Source organism: Phyllobates terribilis, unplaced genomic scaffold (genome assembly GCF_046119375.1).
Source record: "Phyllobates terribilis strain yellow unplaced genomic scaffold, ASM4611937v1 Scaffold_11__3_contigs__length_659146591, whole genome shotgun sequence".
NCBI lineage: Eukaryota > Metazoa > Chordata > Amphibia > Anura > Dendrobatidae > Phyllobates > Phyllobates terribilis.
Window position 1 is genome coordinate 603,893,545 of NW_027362771.1, and position 20,619 is coordinate 603,914,163.

The 20,619-nt window shown below is 46.7% G+C and overlaps 2 non-coding genes across 2 annotated transcripts; both read left to right on the top strand.

The window, feature by feature from the left end:
- The first annotated feature begins 9,574 nt into the window (after positions 1 to 9,574).
- TRNAG-GCC (transfer RNA glycine (anticodon GCC)) lies at positions 9,575 to 9,645 on the top strand. Its single transcript has one exon. It is a non-coding gene; the product is annotated as a tRNA-Gly (tRNA).
- An 8,823-nt stretch (positions 9,646 to 18,468) lies between these two features.
- Positions 18,469 to 18,539, top strand: TRNAG-GCC (transfer RNA glycine (anticodon GCC)). Its single transcript has one exon. It is a non-coding gene; the product is annotated as a tRNA-Gly (tRNA).
- The last annotated feature ends 2,080 nt before the right edge of the window (positions 18,540 to 20,619 follow it).

A 20,619-nucleotide genomic window follows, 5' to 3' on the forward strand; every position in this document is an offset into this window, starting at 1 on the left:
GTGTGTATGTATGTATGTGTGTGCAGACAGACATCATTGTGTGATGTCTGTTTATATGTATTTTTGTGTTTCAAATGTGTTTATGCGTGTATGTATTTGTCTGTATATGTTTGTGTGTGTGCGTGACTGTGTGTGGCCTCCTGCTGAGTATAGATGGTGCCGTGCGGCCTCTTGCTGTCTCTGGGGGGGACACCGTGCGGCCTCCCGCTGTGTATAGATGGCACCATGCGGCTCCCTGCTGTGTATAGATGGCTCCGTGCAGCCTCCCGCTGTGTATAGATGGCTCCGTGTGGCCTCCCGCTGTGGATAGATGGCACCGTGCGGCCTCCCGCTGTGTATAGATGGCTCCGTGTGGCCTCCCGCTGTGTATAGATGGCTACGTGTGGCCTCCCGCTGTGTATCGATGGCACCGTGCGGCCTCCCGCTGTGTATAGATGGCTACGTGCGGCCTCCCGCTGTGTATAGATGGCTACGTGCGGCCTCCCGCTGTCTCTGGGGGGGGCACCGTGCGGCCTCCCGCTGTGTATAGGTGGCACCATGCGGCTCCCTGCTGTGTATAGATGGCACCGTGCGGCCTCCCGCTGTGTATAGATGGCTCCGTGCGGCCTCCCGCTGTGTATAGATGGCACCATGTGGCTCCCTGCTGTGTATAGATGGCACCGTGCGGCCTCCCGCTGTGTATAGATGGCTCCGTGCGGCCTCCCCCTGTGTACAGATGGCTCCGTGCGGCCTCCCGCTGTGTATAGATGGCTCCGTGCGGCCTCTCGCTGTGTATAGATGGCTCCGTGCGGCCTCCCGTTGTCTATAGATGGCTACTTGCGGCCTCCCGCTGTCTATAGATGGCTCCGTGCGGCCTCCCGCTGTGTATAGATGGCTCCGTGCGGCCTCCCGCTGTGTATAGATGGCTGCGTGCGGCCTCCCGCTGTGTATAGATGGCACCGTGCGGCTCCCTGCTGTGTATAGATGGCTACTTGCGGCCTCCCGCTGTATATAGATGGCGCCGTGCGGCCTCCCGCTGTGTATAGATGGCACCGTGCGGCCTCCCGCTGTGTATAGATGGCACCGTGCGGCCTCCCGCTGTGTATAGATGGCTCCGTGCGGCCTCCTGCTGTGGATAGATGGCACCGTGCAGCCTCCCGCTGTGTATAGATGGCTCCGTGTGGCCTCCTGCTGTGTATAGATGGCTACGTGTGGCCTCCCGCTGTGTATAGATGGCACCGTGGGGCCTCCCGCTGTGTATAGATGGCTCCGTGCGGCCTCCCGCTGTCTCTGGGGGGGCGCCGTGCGGCCTTCTGCTGAGTATAGGTGGCACCATGCGGCTCCCTGCTGTGTATAGATGGCACCGTGCGGCCTCCCGCTGTGTATAGATGGCTCCGTGCGGCCTCCCGCTGTGTATAGATGGCTCCGTGCTGCCTCCCGCTGTGTACAGATGGCTCCGTGCAGCCTCCCACTGTGTATAGATGGCTCCATGTGGCCTCCTGCTGTGTATAAATGGCTACTTGCGGCCTCCCGCTGTCTATAGATGGCTCCGTGCGGCCTCCCGCTGTGTATAGATGGCTCCGTGCGTCCTCCCGCTGTGTATAGATGGCTCCGTGCGGCCTCCCGCTGTGTATAGATGGCACCGTGCGGCCTCCCTGCTGTGAATAGGTGGCTACTTGCGGCCTCCCGCTGTATATAGATGGCACCGTGCGGCTCCCTGCTGTGTATAGATGGCACCGTGCGGCTCCCTGCTGTGTATAGATGGCTTCGTGTGGCCTCCTGCTGTGTATAGATGGCGCCGTGCGGCCTCCCGCTGTGTAAAGATGGCTACGTGCGGCCTCCCGCTGTGTATATATGGCTACGTGCGGCCTCCCGCTGTGTATTGATGGCTACGTGCGGCCTCCTGCTGTGTATAGATGGCGCCGTGCGGCCTCCCACTGTGTATAGATGGCTCAGTGCGGCCTCCTGCCGTGTATAGATGGCTACGTGCGGTCTCCTGTCGTTTATAGATGGCTACGTGCGGCCTCCTGCTGTGTATAGATGGCTCCGTGCGGCCTCCCGCTATGTATAGATGGCTCCGTGCAGCCTCCCGCTGTGTATAGATGGCTGCGTGTGGCCTCCCGATGTGTATAGATGGCTGCGTGCGGCCTCCCGCTGTGTATAGATGGCACCGTGCGGCTCCCTGCTGTGTATAGATGGCTACGTGCGGCCTCCCGCTGTATATAGATGGCACCGTGCGGCCTCCCGCTGTGTATAGATGGCACCGTGCGGCTCCCTGCTGTGTATAGATGGCTATGTGTGGCTTTCTGCTGTGTATAGCTGGCGTTGTGCGGCCTACCGCTGTGTATAAATGGCTACGTGCGGCCTACCGCTGTGTATAAATGGCTACGTGCGGCCTCCCGCTGTGTATTGATGGCTACGTGCGGCCTCCTGCTGTGTATAGATGGCGCCGTGCGGCCTCCCGCTGTGTATAGATGGCTCCGTGCGGCCTCCTGCCCTGTATAGATGGCTACGTGCGGCCTCCTGTCGTGTATAGATGGCTACGTGCGGCCTCCTGCTGTGAATAGATGGCTACGTGCGGCCTCCTGCTGTGTATAGATGGCTACGTGTGCTCAATATTGAGTCATGCAATTAATGTAAGGCTATGTGCCCACGATGCAGAAATGCTCCGGATTTTTTTTGAGCGTTTCTGCATCTCCCTGGCAGAAAAAACGCATGTGGATTGTACATGCGGATTGTACATGCGGATTGTACATGCGGTTTGTACATGCGCTTTTCCTGCCAGGTACATGCGGATGTGAAACGTTCTTCACATGCATTTCCGCATGCGGGTTATCAAGCGCTTTTCCAAGAGATTTTAGCATCTCTTGGAAAGTGCTTGACAACTTGGTCACACTATATAAATCCATGCAACCAGTATGGATTTATATAGTGTGACCGTAAAAGAATGGTAAAAAAGAAATATAGACTTACCTTCTGATGGCCTGCCGACGTCAGCGGTCGCGTGACCCGTCACATAACTAAATTACGTCACGGCAGGTCCTTTTCAGACCATCGCGAGCTGCCGACAAGCCAGGACGCATCGGATAAAGACACCGGGGGCCATCAGAAGGTAAGTATAATATTTATTTTTTATTTTATTCTTTTTTTTTACAGGTTCTATGGTACCCGGGTCTGGATGAGTCTCCTCTTCTCCAAACCCAGGTACCATCCGCACATTGAAACGCATGGATTCTGCATGTACAGATGCAGTGATGCGGATTCCATGCGTTCCAATGCAAGTCAGTGGCGGCGAAAGCGCTGAGCTTCCGCAAAATAATTGTTAGTGCTGCGGATTTTTCCGCAATGATAATCCGCAGCGGAAATTTCCGCAGCATGTGCACAGCACATGCGGATTATCATTGGGGAACATAGCAGGCCTTCTACCAAGCGTTTGTTAAGCGTTTCTGCAGCGGAATTGCCGCTGCGGAAACGCTTAAAAAACGTGTAGTGGGCACACAGCCTAAAAAAAAATATTATAATTAATATTGTGCCAAATTAATTTCACATGAACTATCACATGATCTATCACAGGGGATCATGTGACATGTCACGTGATACATCAGGTGTGTGTGTGTGGGGGGGGGGGGCCCGCGCCTTCTAAACTGCCCGGGGCCCTTGCTACTCTTAATCCACCCCTGGCTGACACGATGATATCATTTCATCGCGTCAGTTGTGCACTGCGCACCGGAGAAGAGGTGGAGCGCCGTGGGAACAGGAGTGAGATGAGTATGTGGTGTTTTTTTTCATGTAATGGGACGCTTGGCTTTACATGGGGAAGCTATGGGGCTCTCATGTTGGACATGGGGAGGCTATTGGTCTCTCATGCTGGACAAGAGGAGGCTATGGGCCTCTCATGCTGGACAAGAGGAGGCTATGGGGCTCTCATGCTGGACATGGGGAGGCTATGGGGTCTAATGCTGGACATAGGGCTGGCTATGGGGTATAATGCTGGACATGGGGAGGCTATGAGGCTCTCATGCTGGACAAGAGGAGGCTACGGGGCTCTCATGCTGGACATGGGGAGGCTATGGGGCTCTCATGTTGGACATGAGGAGGCTGTGGTGCTCTCATGCTGGACATGAGGAGGCTATGGGGCTCTGATGCTGGACATGGGGAGGCTATGGAGCCCTCATGCTGTCAAAAGAGGAGGCTATGGGGCTCTCATGCTGGATATGCTATGGGGTCTAATGCTGGACATGGGGACGCTATGGGGCTCTCATGCTGGAGATGGAGAGGCTATGGGGCTCTCATGTTGGACATGAGGAGGCTGTGGCGCTCTCATGCTGGACATGAGGAGGCTATGGGGCTCTGATGCTGGACATGGGGAGGCTATGCAGCCCTCATGCTGTCAAAAGAGGAGGCTATGGGGCTCTCATGCTGGACAAGAGGAGGCTATGGGGCTCTCATGCTGGACACTGGGAGGCTATGGGGTCTAATGCTGGACATGGGGACGCTATGGGGCTCTCATGCTGGACATGGGGAGGCTATGGGGGTCTCATGATGGACATGGGGAGTCTATGAGGCTCTCATGCTGGACATGGGGAAGCTATGGGGCTCTCATGCTGGGCACGGGGAGGCTATGGGCGTCTTATGCTGGACACATGGAGGCTGTGGGGCACTCATGCTGGACACGGGGAAGCTGTGGGGCTCTCATGCTGGACACGGGGAGGTTGTGGGGCTCTCATGCTGGACACAAGGAGGCTGTGGGGTTCTCATGCTAGACACGGGGAGGCTGTGGGAGTCTTATGCTGGACATGGGGAGGGTATGGGGCTCTCATGCTGGACAAGGGGAAGCTATGGGGATCTCATGATTGAAATGGGGAGGCTATGGGAGTCATACTGGACATGGGGAGGGTATGGGGCTCTCATGTTGGAAACGGGGAGGCTGTGGGGCTCTCATACTGGACACGGGGAGGCTGTGGGGCTCTCAGACTGGACATGGTGAGGCAGTGGGGCTCTTATGATGGACACGGAGAGGCTGTGGGGCTCTCATGCTGTCAAAAGAAGAGGCTATGGGGCTCTCATGTTGGACACGGGGAGGCTGTGGGGCTCTCATACTGGACACGGGGAGGCTGTGGGGTTCTCATACTGGACATGGTGAGGCAGTGGGGCTCTTATGCTGGACACGGAGAGGCTGTGGGGCTCTCATGCTGAACATGGTGAGGCTGTGAGGCTCTCATGCTGGACATGTGGAGGCTATGTGGGTCTCACGCTATACATAGGAAGCTGGGTGGTGACTCATGCTGTATATAGGGGGCTGTTACGGTATATAGGGGGTTGTGTGTGTGCTCATACGATATATAGAAGGTGCTGCGTGTGGGATCAAACAGTATATAGGGAGATGTCAGCATACTTAATTCTGCTCAATATTAAGTGATACAATTAATATTAATATCAAATAATTATAATTAATATGTTAATATTAATATTGAGCAGAATTAATTTCAGCCTATTGGTTTGGCCCTCCACAACAGTCACGTTCTCTTATGTGGCCCCTCGGGAAAATTAGTTGCCCACCCCTGCCATAGACTGAAGAAGACATTCACACGTTAGTGGCTATTACTCCCCCATTACAATACAGGATTTTTTTTGTACTTTACAAGCTTCTCTCTGCGCCGCAAGGTGTTTAGCTGCCACCGGCAATTTTGGGTTCAAGTTCTCACAGTAATGTCTAAAGAATTGATACCGAGCCACCACCATTGCTGCCACCAGCTCCAGATGCTCTTTTTTTGAGTCCAAGCAGTAATTATGATGCCACAGCCAGGATCTTGTGGTGACTCCTAATGATAGCACGCATAGTGTTACAAATTCTATTAGGAACCACTCCTGTGCCATGGATTCCTATTGGATTCCTTCATGACTGGAAGCCTCTGAAATTGTCCTGTTTGCCCAGCTGCCCCTAGCTTTGAGGAAAAAATGAGACCAATGCCAAAACTCTTCTTCATCATGTAAGATGGTCGCTGGATTTTACTTTGAAGATATCACATAATTTGGTATAGCAAAGTCAAGCAGAAGGGACTAATATAGCCTATATAAAAGCAGAGGTAGGGAATGAAACAGCCATTTTGTGATGAATTTGGATAGTGAGAGGATGTCACAGTTCACAGCTTAGTCATAGAGATAGGGAGAGAAGATGTGAGCCATAAACACTGAAGAAATTATACAGACAGTGTGTGACAGGACATCAATGAGGAACAACTGCCATCCATTTACCTATAGCCAGATAGATTGAGGTCACTGGGACATTACAAGAGACCTATGAGACCTCAGAGTGTTACACGCGTCTTTTCAGGGCAATTGGAGGCTTTTCACATTGTTTGTGTCACGCACAGTGTGGGAAAGACTAAGTGCAACACGAAGGGATGAGGGGAAGAAAGCTCAGACACTAGGGAAAGGAGGAGTGGAGACCCCTAGGCTGATCTAATAACACCCTGCCTACCCTTCCGTTCCTATATTGGTTCCACACCAATCGCCGAGCCTGAAACCTAAGCCCTGTATATCCCTAGAGCTAGGTCCTTGATAGGGAAGGGGATGAGCACTGGTCAGTCCCCACTATAAACTAAAGACAACAAGGGGAGACAAACAAAGGGGAAAAACTTAGCTTGAGCAGACACCAGAGAGAGAAAGGAAACTAGTCGACTGCTATAGCTCCAAACCTTCACAAGGGAAAATGTGAATATCACCGGCTACTCCCTGAAGCAGACTGAGAGTTTATGAACAACCAGACCAGGGTGTGTCAATCAGAGGAGGAGGGAGGTTGACGCTGGGTCCAAAAGTGAGAAGAATTAAGAAGGCGTCTGCAATGCCAAACGCAGTGACCTTCTGCAGCCAGATGCAGTGCGACTGTCTATTACATCTGACACACTCGTGACAGTTTGGAAGGATTTGGTAAAGCAGGAGAATTCAAATTTCAAAAGTTTCACTCATTTTTAGTCAATGGGGTTACATTATCTTGACAGAGTCTAAACAGATGTTTTACCATAAAAGTGTATGGGTTACGGGTGCCATTCATCACGGCCTCAGTGTAGCGTGTATGAGAGGAGATTTTCCTGATGTGTACCATTGTAGGAATTGGTGGGGGTCACAGAGATCCGCAATTTATTGACTATCACATGGATAGAGTAAAGTTCCAAATTTGGGACAACCTCTTTAACAGCTTCTTATGTGTTTAGACAACTTTTCTTCGGGGATAGGATAATCCAAAGGATGCAGATACAGTTGAATACAATGGTGAAGCAAGAAGGCTCCTTCCCCTACTATTTAGCCTGAACGTCTGAGTCTCAGAGCAGCAGATGTGATGACATCATTATTAGATCCCGCCTGCTGCAAAGAGCCTCAGTCCACACACAGCACCGTTCAGAACTGCATATCTGGGGAATGGGACTAGGGGAATAGTTTTCCTTTAACATTGTTCGTCGGTCCTTGTGTTAGAGGTACTGTGGGGCCTCCTAATGTGAGTAGGGGGGGACCATACTGTGTGAGGAGCACTATGGGTCAGCATACTGTGTGAGGAGCATTGTGGGGCATCATATTGTATGGAGGTATTTTGGAGGGATCACACTGTATGGGTGAAGTATTGTGGGGCATCATACTGTGTAAGGGGCACTATGGGTCATCATACTGTGTGAGGAGCACTGTGGGGGCATCATATTGTTTGGAGGTATTTTGGAGGGATTACATTGTATGGGTGAAGCATTGTGGGGCATCATACTGTGTAAGGGGCACTGTGGGTCATCATACTTTGTGAGGAGCATTGTGGGGGCATCATATTGTATGGAGGTATTTTGGAGGGATCACACTGTATGGGTGAAGCATTGTGAGTCATCATACTGTGTGAGGAGCACTGTGAGGGCATCATATTTTATGGAGATATTTTGGAGGGATCACACTATATGGGTGAGGCATTGTGGGTCATCATACTGTGTGACAGGCACTGTGGGGGCATCATATTGTTTGGAGGTATTTTGGAGGGGTCACACTGTATGGGTGAAGCATTGTGGGTCATCATACTGTGTGAAGAGCACTATGGAGGCATCTTATTGTACGGAGGTATTTTGGATTGATCACACTGTATGGGTGGGCATTGTGGGGCATCATACTGTGTCAGGGGTGCTTTGGGTCATCATACTGTGTGACAGGCAGTGTGGGGGCATCATATTGTTTGGAGGTATTTTGGAGGGGTCACACTGTATAGGTGAAGCATTGTGGGTCATCATACTGTGTGAAGAGCACTATGGAGGCATCTTATTGTACGGAGGTATTTTGGATTGATCACACTGTATGGGTGGGCATTGTGGGGCATCATACTGTGTCAGGGGTGATTTGGGTCATCATACTGTGTGACGGGCACTGTGGGGGCATCATACTGTATGGGTGGCACTTTGGAGGCATCATATACCGTTGGGGGCACTGTGGGGTCCACTGGTGGACACAAACAAAAAAAGGCCCCTGTGCAAGAACAATATAGGGCACATTTGCAGCCCAAGAGCTCTTAAAAATGTAAAAATGCAAAATTTCACCTGCTTTAGTGGTAGAAATGGGCCCCCTTACTTCTTGGGCCCCTGTGCGGCCACACAGGTTGCACCATGGATATGTCCGCCCCTAGAGGGGGCATAAAACATTGGAAGGGTGCCACTGTGGGGGCATCCTACTGTGTGTCTGTGGGGGAAAGTACAGTGGCAGCCTCATACTAGGTTGTAAGCATATTAATAGGTCAGGAGGCTGTGGGGGCATCATACTGTGTAATTATTGTAATTATAATAATATGTTGGGGGACTGCGGGGGCATCATAATGTGTTGAGAGCACTATGGGGACATCGTTCTGTATGTGTGGGGGGAGTCAGAAGGTGCAAATTGTGTGGATAATTAACTGTAGGAGTATCATACTGTGTGTGGGGACATTTTAGGGGGTATTATATTGTGTGGAGGGTCAGCATACAGTATGGCGGCCATGAAAGGAGTATTGTAGTGCATGGGGACAATAAGGGGCTTCAGCAGGGGCACTATTTTCTGTGACTGTATGCCCTTCAGTGACTGTACCTGATCATGTGACACTGACAATTTTTCTTTGGGGGGGGGGGGAGTCAGACTTTTGGTATTGGGTCCCACGATTTCTATGTACGCACCCGGTCTCAGGATCTAATGAATGAAAACAGCTTGTCTTGAAGTTGGTTGTAAAAGAAGAAAGCGATCAGTATTTTTCAAGAAAAATAATCATAAAACAGAAACAGCAGATAGACATCAAATCCGAACACATAAAAGAAAAACATGAAAAAAAGAAATAAAGGTAAGAAAGTACAAAAAAACAGGAAAAAAAAACAAGAACAATTAAACAAAGTGTTAAAAAAATAAATAGTAAGATGGATTCAAATAAAAATGGAACAGAATAAGAAGTGAGAAAGTTCTGTTCCTTTTCTTAGACGCAGGTACAGATCGTTACTGTGAAAAATTACAGGTCGCGAAAGACGGCTTTACACAGGATCCTGCCTCGCGTCACTGCTGCCGCCGGCTTCATCATGGTCCCTGTGTGAGTCGGATGAGCTCAGTATGTGAAGCATTGGTGGTTTAGTGGTAGAATTCTCGCCTGCCACGCGGGAGGCCCGGGTTTCATTCCCGGCCAATGCAACAAAATTTTTTTTTTCTAAAATTACTTTTAATTTTTCTTATTGTTATTTTATATTACGGTAATTTTTTTTTTTAATTATCACTATTTTACTGTTGCTTGATAAGAACAAAACTCCGTGTCCATGCAATGTTCGCTCAATGTTTGTTTTTAGCTATCATTTTGGTGAGTGCTACGAGAGTAGACAATGTTTAAACCACGGAGAAAACATGGAGTAATTTAGTTAGAAAAACAATCTTTATTAAATACAGCAAAAATTCATAATCAAATCACAGCATTTAAAAATAGGGATACACGGGGTCAAGGGAGAGCAGCATATGAGCCCCCCCGCCACCTACCCACACCTTATACATTAATTGTGGGGTGGGGACTCCTAAGTTAAGGTAAATATCCAAATTAGAAATAATGGTCGGGGAGCAAGCAGTCATTCGTTATACCCAGGACTAAGAACCGTCCATAATCACATGTAACACTCACAGTCCAATTATTGTAAAAGGAGCCTTACCAGAGGATGGAACACCCACAGTCCAATTATTGTAAAAGGAGCCTTACCAGAGGATGGAACACCCACAGTCCAATTATTGTAAAAGGAGCCTTACCAGAGGATGGAACACCCACAGTCCAATTATTGTAAAAGGAGCCTTACCAGAGGATGGAACACCCACAATCCAATTATTGTAAAAGGAGCCTTACCAGAGGATGACAATGTTTGCTTACTGAGTCCTCGTATCAGGACGTTCTTCTCCTTTGGGTGTCAGTAATTCATTATGACTCCTGCCCAGCTGATGACAGCATCATCATACTTTTCACGAGTGATCATTCAGATCTTTCTCATATATTTTCCGTATTCAGACATCAGTAACACCAGGTGTAGATGATAGCTATGCACCAAGATTGGTCATGAGAGTCTTGAAAGAAAGAGCAGTAGACACAGGGATGGAGAATTTCTTTAGTGCTCCGGCTTGTGCTAAGGATATTTTCACCTGGACTTGACCTTAGAACCTCCCCCAAAAGTGCCCCCCAAAAAGCATGGAGGGTAAGAATTCAGAATTTTCCACACTGCTGTATCCCCAACTGTATGGAGTTTAGGAGAAGGCTCGGCTCCATCTCAATTTGGCCAACTCTTGCTTGGCCATGATCATGCATGAATAGATCAGAAGAATATCATATAAGATGGGGTTGTTTTTCTTTAATGGACAATCAAGATCCCACAAAAAATGGTCGGTTTTTGGACTATATACAAAGTGTTTCCTTTCAAGATGAGTTTAGATGTCTACAATACACAATGTAGACCCAACAAGGCCCACCGCTTGTACACACAAAACACATGTCTATGACTTAAGGCCCCCATACACATTGGATGGATGTAGACCAAACGATGCTTTGGTCAATCATTTGGCTGACAACCACTGTGCCTTTCACACAAGAACGCTCGGTCAACCGAGGGTTCCTTTGTTCTCTATTAGACATCTTTGCTGGTGGCATTTCTCCAGGAGTGGAACATTGTCTGCAGTCTGAAAATGGACATGATTGATTGACATCTTCCAAGACAATCTGTCGGCCGGCGCTCCCATTAACATAAGCTTGTCAGCCAAACCTGTTGATATCAACGGGTGAGGCCAACATTAGTCTAATGTGTATGGGGGGCTTTACAGAGTCTTCATTCCACAACCCACAGCTGTGCCATTGTTATTTATGAGGTGGACAATGTAGCTCTATGTATGAATCTCCTCATTGTTAACCAATACAGATGTAAATCAGGGACATCATTGCTATGAAACCTTCAAAGATAACATCAGAAAAAGTTATAAAGGTGAAAGGGATTAGATAACACACATAAAAGGTCATTAAAATATAGGCATGATTTCAGGGTACATATACGATAATATAAGTTTGCCGTAAAGTACTTCCTATAAGTTAAGTACTGATTTTATATAATCACATAAAAAATGGTTAGGGTGTTTCGCCCCCCGTTTTGTCAAGGGAATACCCTCAAATGGTATTCCCTAGAAAAGTATAGGGCGAAACGGGCATCGGGCTATGGCCATCCATTTAGAGGGTCCATATGGTTTTACATTGTTTTTATCTGCTATATATGTCTTCCTCAACATAGTACTGAAATATTAAAAAGCCTAATACATTATTTATGTGGTTATTCAGTGAGTTAGATCCTGTACTTGACTTATATGAAATACTTTACGGCAGACTTATATGATCGTATGTCTACCCTGAGATCATGCCTATAATTTCATGTACTTTTATGTGCGTTATCTGATTCCTTTCCCCTGTAATACTTTTTCAGATGTTATCTTTGAAGGTTTCATACCAGTGATGTCCTTGGTTTACATCTAGGTACATGAATCTATATCTACCTTGTGATCATGCCTCTGTTTTGATTATCTTTTTATGTATGAAGCATTTCTCTCATCCTTTTCTCCTGTAAAACCTTTTTTTTAGATGTTTCAGGGTTGTGCATTGTAGGGTTCAAGCCTTCAAAAGAAACCTGAAGACCTACCTCTTCCGACAAGCCTACAACCTGCAGTAACCATCGCTCCACCACATTACTGCATGAAAAGCTCTACCCTCACCTACTGTATCCTCACCCATCCCTTGTAGACTGTGAGCCCTCGCGGGCAGGGTCCTCGCTCCTCCTGTACCAGTCGCTGACTCGTTTTGTTAAAATTATGTAAATGTTTTTGCTATGTATATCCCTATCACATGTAAAGCGCCATGGAATAAATGGCGCTATAATAATAAATAATAATAATAATTAGTACACACTGTTATACTCTATTGAAGATTGAAACTTGGTGTCACCTTCCCATGTACTCAACTGGTGGCCATATTGGTTGGCACTTAATTTCCCTAGATCATGTAGACTCAAGGATTTAGAATTAATGGTGATTTTTTAAAGAATAGTCTTGTTTCCCATCAATTGCCTCTTTGATGTCCTCACATCCCACACACTTCCTCACTTCTTCTGTCTTGTGGTCACACTTTTCACAAATATGTGATAGAAAGATGGAAAGGTGATAAAAGAGTCATTCGCATGGACCAGTGAGATCCTCCAGGACTCCTGTCTAAACATGTCCAATGCCATAAAGGTTTCTGTTTTCTGAAGTGCTATTGTTCCCAGGAACTTAGCTGGTCTGGGGCAACCGGACATCTGCCCTCAGTGCTGGGTGTTTGGGCAATGCAGACATGCCGGACTTGCCAACTCTCCCAGAATGTGGTGTAGGTTCCCCCCGAAGAAGAGAAGACCTCCCACACTCCCTAAGTGTTTAGCAAATCTTCCAAGCATCACAGAAACCTCACGGAATCTCAAAAAGTAGCCTTCTGCTAAACGTTTTAATTGCCTCTTCATGGAGCCTTAACATTGAAAGGCACATTCAGGGGTTAGAACATGGCATGAATGGGTCATGGTCTGCCAGAATGGAATATGACTATGCAAATAAATATTTCTTGCCCCCTGGGAAACAATTCTAGAAAGTTTGCAAAGTATACAATATGCCATCCATAGTAGTGAATTAGAGGAAAAACCCTTAAAATGATTCTTAAAGTAGACATTTATGACTTAAGATGCCCTTTTACATGTGGCTGTTAAAGGGGAGTCCTGAGAGGGTCCCATCACATTTTACTCAGAGGCCTTTACCTAACCTAAACCAGCTCTGAGACGTGATGCTCAATATTGTTATTGAGCCCTTGAGTTGACATAATTAGAAATAAATATTACTAGCTTTTTTTTTGTGAGGATCCTGGAGATGAGATAAGATGAATGAGGGGGCCGTGGTGTGGAAATGTAAGGAGATTGACATACTGCTCATGTTTCCCCTTGAAGACACATGTATTGTTGCAGTGTATTCTTACTTGTAAAGTGTATTGTGATAGGCCTTATTGCCTTATTGGTGATAGTATAGTATTCTGCCCGACAGTAGGGAGACTTAGGGTTAATGTATGGGACTAGCCCAGATTGGGAGGGGATGAAGTGAAGGGACAGAGACAGTTTCCTGTCCAGACATTAGATAGGGCCCAGTGTGCACCAGAAGTAGACCTAAGGTCTGACTAGTCAGCAGAGCCGCATGACGTGGGTGTCCCTGACGTGAGTGGAGACCTAGACAGTGGATAGCGAGATCTGGAGTAAAGAAAAGAGAAGTGACAGAAGGACAGAGTTATGCATCGGAGGCGGGTCCTGGGATGGGATGCCTAGCAGTACGGCCCCGAGTTTATAACTCAGAGAGGTAATGGGCCCGGACAGAACAGAGAACGTGAGATGAAGAGAGGGGGCCTCGGGCGGGAGTTCCAAGGCGCTAACAAACAGAGAAGCAACCGGCCATATTGGCAAACTAGTTCCCTTAAGAGTCAAGAGGACGCGGAACCGCGGGTTGGAGAATAAGACTCTCACTAACTGGACTGTAGTAGTGTGCTGGGTGGTGATGATGACAAAGAACCTTGAGGTAGAAACAAGTAAACTTTGAAGAGTTAAAGAGATTGTGTGTGAAAATGCTCCATATTGTAAAGGGAACATCAGTGAAGTTATGCACCCGCTATCTACTGTATATAGTCCCCACCAAGTTGCTGTTTATTGTTGACTGGTGGTCTCCCTCATTGAACTGTTCAACATCTGGTCCTGGCCAACCAAAGTCATCGTGGCCTGCAATGGCGTAGCACCCCCATAGCACAAGTTCACACACCCAGCCAGGACCCTGACCTCCATGTAATGTGCCGGGGCGTAAGAGACGAGTACCTCGCCCATGGCTACCATGCCACCTTACAGACACAATTCATCATTGGCCACCACCCCTCGTACAGATAGTCTACTGCACCTATTGAATTTATCATCTCACAGTTCAGACCCCCTAAACAATTACGGAGAAACCTTCAAGCCTCCGTATTCAGTTTTGGTGACGAGTTTCAGTATTTTTGACATCCTCGTCATCAGAGGGATAGCTAGGGGATCAAACTCAGAGGGGTGGGGGAAAAGAGAAACATCTGAGTGGACCCCTAACCAGGTAATCATGTTTACATTTACTGTGGTGCACCCCGACTGTACTGTAGATATAGGGCAACCTCAGGAAATATTTAGGCTGTTACTGAAAATCTCTATACAAAGATTAACACTGATATTATCTCCATATAGTGACCATATAGTGGTAGATAACAGTCTTGCAGACAATATAGGAGATTACAGTACAGTTATAGATGGTGACTTACAGCTGATGTTCTTTCTGATGAAGTCGTTCATTTTTCCCGCATTTTCCATCTGGCCCAGACCGACATGACGACTTCTCCGGCCAGGACTCGTCTGTAGTCACAACAAAGACACATCTGATGTCTCACGTTTCCTGCTCTGTCCCCATCTATTCCCAACCTGCACAAACTCCTCATCCTGCTGATACCCCAATACTGAGCCGCTGCTGCCTTATGTGTCCATATTACCGCTCCTCTTAGTGCGCCATATAATAATACCCACCACTGTGCCCCTTACATAGTAATAAAGTCTCCTTTGTGTCCTCTAAATGCTAAAATTGTGCCCTAGAAAATATTAATGCCTTGTGCAAGTGCCCTAGAATGGTGCCCACATTTTGCTCTAGAAAGTAATAATGCCCTCTGTGTGTCCTTTTGTCTGTCTACCCTGAGTGCCCTGTATACACAGCATGGTGGGACGCACAGTAGTCCTACAGTGTATGACAGACCCCAGTAGCCCCCTACACTGCATGATTGTGTCCAGTAGCCGTCACAGTGTATGATGGCCCCCAGTAGCCCCAGCCATTGTATAATAGCCCCCAGTAGTTCCCCTACGCTGAATGATGGCCTCTAGTAACTCCCCACACTGTATGATGGTCCCCAGTAGCCTACACACTGCATGATGGCCCCCAGTAGCCCCCAAACTGCATGATGGCTCCCATTAGCCCCCACACTGCATGATGGCTCCTAGTAGCCCCCACACTGCATCGTGGCTCCCTTAGCCCCCGCACTGCATGATGGCCCCCAGTAGACCCCATACTGCAAGATGACCCCCAGTTGCCAGCACACTGTATGATGGCCCCAAGTAGCCTCTCACATTGTAAGATAGCCCCCAGTAATCCCCCACACTACATTACGCCCCCCAGTAGCTCCCCACATTGTATGATAGGCCTCGGTAGCCCTATACACACTGTATGATGGCCCCCATTAGCCACCCCACACTGTTTGATGACCCTCGAGTATCCTCCCACACACTGTAGGATGGCTCTTAGCAGCTATAAAATTGCTTTTATTATGTAAAAGTGCAAAACATAGAAAAACAATATAAATGTGGTACCGCTGTAAACGTACTGACCCGAAGAATAAAGCTGCCTTATCAATTTTACCACACGCGGAACAGCATAAAAAAACAATTCCTGAATTGTTGGTTTTTGTTTATTCTGCCTCCCAAAAATCAGAATAGAAAGCGATCAAAAAATGTCACGTGCCTGAAAATGGCACCAATAACAACGTCAACTCATCCCGCAAAAAACAAGCCGTCACATGACTGTCTGCCAAAATCTGGAAAAATTATAGCTCTCAAAATATGGAGATGCAAAAACCAGATTTTACAAAAAATGCGTCTTTTAGTGTGTGACAGCTGTCAATCATAAAACCCCCATATGATTCTGGTATTGCTGTAATCGCACCGACCCGAAGAATAAAGTCGTCTAATCACTTATACCGCACGAGGAACGGCGTAAAAAATAAACTCTCGGGTTAGGGTTGGGCTAGGGTTAGGGCTGGGTTTGGGGTTAGGGTTGTGATGGGGTTGGGATTTTTTTCAAAAGTAAGGAAAAAAGATGACGATATGGCGACTAGTGTTGAGCGTAAGTGCTCGCTACTTGAGTTTACATCGGGTGCTCAGGTATGCATTGAGTATCGTGGGTATTTGAGTGACATGCTCGAGTCTCTGCCCCATATGCTTCGGGGCCAAAAAAACTTTGCGGGGATTGACTGCCATGCACGAGCGATCCCCGCATGTTTTTTTTTGGGTGTCTAATAACCGTGAAACATGCGGGGCAGGGACTCGAGCATGTCACTCGAGCACACGCTGTACATGGTGCATACCTGAGTACCCGATGCAAACTCAAGTAGCGAGCACTTGCGCTCAAGACTAATGACAACTTATTCAATATGATGACCTAATGTTATCAAATTCTGTGTCGTACCTCTGGGTTCAAAATGTTCACTATACACCTTAATAAAACCCTTGAGGGGTGTAGTTTCCAAAATGGGGTCACTTGTGGGGGAGCTCCAATGTTTAGGCACACAGGGACTCTCCAAATGCAACATGGTGTCCGCTAACAAATTTAATGGAAAATCGGCTCAAATTGTTAGCGGACACCATGTTGCGTTTGGAGAGCCCCTGTGTGCCCAAACATTGGAGCTCCCCCACAAGTGACCCCATTTTGGAAACTAGACCCCCCAAGGCACCTATCTAGATGCATAGTGAGCACTTGGAACCCCCAGGTGCTTCACAAATTGATTCGTAAAAATGAAAAAGTGTTTTTTTTTTTACTTTTTCATTTTTACGAATCAATTTGTGAAGCACCTGGGGGTTCCAAGTGCTCACTATGCATCTAGATAGGTGCCTTGGGGGGTCTAGTTTCCAAAATGGGGTCACTTGTGGGGGAGCTCCAATGTTTAGGCACATCAGGGGCTCTCCAAACGCAACATGGCGTCCGCTAATTATTCAAGCAAATTTTATAATCAAAAAGTCAAATGGCGCTCCTTCCCTTCCGAGCCCTGCCGTGCGCCCAAACAGTGTTTTTTCCCCACATATGTGGTATCTGCGTGCTCAGGGGAAATTGCACAACAAATTTTGCGGTCCACTTTTTCTTGTTACCCCTGTGAAAATAAAAAAAATTGGGTCTAAAGTAACATTTTTGTGAAAAAAGTTAAATGTTCATTTTTTTCTTCCACATTCCAAAAATTCCTGTGAAGCACCTGAAGGGTTAATAAAGTTCTTGAATGTGGTTTTGAGCACCTTGAGGGGTGCAGTTTTTAGAATGGTGTCACTTTTGGGTATTTTCTGTCATAAAGACCCCTCAAAGTGACTTCAAATGTGATGTGGTCCCTAAAAAAATGGTTTTGTAAATTTTGTTGGAAAAATGAGAAATCGCTGGTCAACTTTTAACCCTTATAGCTCCCTAACAAAAAAAAATGTTGGTCCCAAAATTGTGCTGATGTAAAGTAGACATGTGAGAAATGTTATTCATTAACTCTTTTGTGTGACATATCTCTCTGATTTAAGGGCATAAAAATTCAAAGTTTGAAAATTGCAAAATTTTCAAAATTTTTGCCAAATTTCCGTTTTTTTCACAAATAAACGCAAGTGATATCGAAGAAATTTTACCACAATCATGAAGTACAATATGTCACGAAAAAACAGTCTCAGAATCAGGGAGATCCATTGAAGCGTTCCAGAGTAATTACCTCATAAAGTGACAGTGGTCAGAATTGTAAAAATTGGCCCGGTCATTAACGTGCAAACCACCCTCGGGGGTTAAGGGGTTAAATAACACCCTTCGGTGCCCACCTTGATGCCCATTGTTGTGCTGGTTTTATCACTTTTGTAGCTGCTCTTAGGCGTGTTCACACCAGGCTCTTTGCTCCATTTTATTATTGTAATTTTTTATTTCTGTTAAAAAAAACAAACAAACTTAAAAAACAACCAACTTCAGCATCGTAAGAAAAAGCAACAAGAAGCTTAGGAAACCTCCGACACAAGACTCACTGCAATCCTGACACTGGGCACCGTGCGCAGAGACACCTAGAGGCAGCACACAACCCTTCAGGGGAGGCTCAGATGCAGCCAAGCATTGGTGGTTCAGTGGTAGAATTCTCGCCTGCCACGCGGGAGGCCCGGGTTCGATTCCCGGCCAATGCAGGTGTACTTTTTTTTTTTATATGGAATTTAGTATTAGATGTGAACGGTTTGCAATGCTTTCCTCTGCTGATTATATATTTCGATATGCACAGGACAGATTTGGGCTCTGGTCACAGAACATTTCCTTCTGCGCTTGTATTGGCTTTTGTTCACCCCTGCCAGTATATCTGATTGCTAGCTCTTCAGGACAATGTCTTCCCTTCTCCTTTGACTCCTTTTTGTCCACCGATTAGGTTACATCTGATCATATATCCGGCCTCCTCACCTTCATCTGCTCCTTATTGTCCTAATTCTGCCACTGAGCCACTTTTAACCCTTTCCCTTCGCTGCCAATTTTTATTTTTGCGCTTTTGATTTTTCCTCTTCTTCTAAGAGACAAAACTTTTATATTTTTCCATCCACATTGCGGTACGAGGGCGCGTTTTCTTCCAGGACGAGTTTTTTTTTTTTTTTTTGAAGGATGCCGTTTTCCATGCACTGAAAAAAGGGCAAAAAGTGCGAGGAAATGTTGAGAAAAATGCAACATCGCCATTTTTGGGGTTTTTTGGATTTTAGGACATAGATTCTATGGTAAAAAATTGCTTTGAATCGCGACTCTCCAGCTCAGTGTGATTATGGTGATGCCAAACTCGTATGGATGTGTTTCATTTAAGTAGAGAAAAAAAAAAATAGAAATTAAAAACTTTTTTTTTTGGTAGGTTTGTGTCGGCATTTTCCGAGACCTGTAACATTTTTTTTAGAAAAAGAAGAGGTTTGTTTTTTAGAAGCTGACGGCTTTCTTGATACCAATTTGGGGTATCACGACACAACATTTTGATCTGCTTTTCTTGCATTTTTTTTATAGTGGTGACCGAAAAAACGCAATTCTGAAGTTTGACTTTTCTTTTTTTGCAACGGCATTTAACTAATTTTCTATATTGATAGATTGGACTTTTATAAATGCAATGATAGCAAATATGTTTTATTTTATTTCTTTATTTGGATGGGGGATTGAAACTTTTAGATTTTTTTAATTTTGTTTTACATTTTTAAAAAAAAAAAAAATATATATATATATATTTTTTAACTTCCCAACAACTGCAGCAGGAACTCAGCAATGTCCGCGTCTGGCAAAGACAGATGCCGGCTATTTAATATGGCTGCTATGTGCCGCGTGTAGAGAGATAGCAGTAAATACCGGCCACATGCGTTCACTCCGGCAATATATACGTGATATTGCGGTAAGGGGTTAAAGGGTTTTTCCACTTTCAGAGTGGACCACAAATGCTCTAAAATACCTAAAATAACAAATGGAGCAAGTACTCCCCTTCCCTGCTGTCCAACGCTCGAGTCTCGGTGCTTGGCTGCAGCGGTAACATCACATCAACAGTGTACATCACCACCTGTAGCCAATCACTCAGCGGCTCATGCCGTCTACTATAACCAATTGCTGAGTTCAGCGGCTTGTGCCATCTACTGTAGCCAATCACTGAGCTCAGCGGCTTGTGCGGTCTACTATAGCCAATCACTGAGCTCAGCGGCTTGTGCAGTCTACTGTAGCCAATCACTGAGCTCAGTGGCTTGTGCAGTCTACTGTAGCCAATCACTGAGCTCAGCGGCTTGTGCAGTCTACTGTAGCCAATCACTGAGCTCAGTGACTTGTGCCGTCTACTGTAGCCAATCACTGAGCTCAGTGGCTCATGACATCTACTGCATCCAATTATTATTATTATTATTGATTATTATAGCGCTATTAATTCCATTGCGCTTTACAGGTGAAAAAGGGGTATACATAGCACAAACAATTACAATAATCTTGAACAAAAACGCAACACCGAATAATACAGGAGGAGCGAGGACCCTGCCCGCGAGGGATCACAGTCTACAAAGAATGGGTGAGGATACAGTAGGTGAGGGCAGAGCTGGTCGTGCAGCGGTATGGTGGAGCGAGGATTACTGCAGGTTGTAGGCTTGTCAGAAGAGGTGGATCTTCAGGTTCCTTTTGAAGGTTTCCACGGTAGGCGAGAGTCTGATGTGTTGGGGTAGAGAGTTCCAGAATAGGGGGGATGCACGGGAGAAATCTTGTATGCAATTGTGGGAA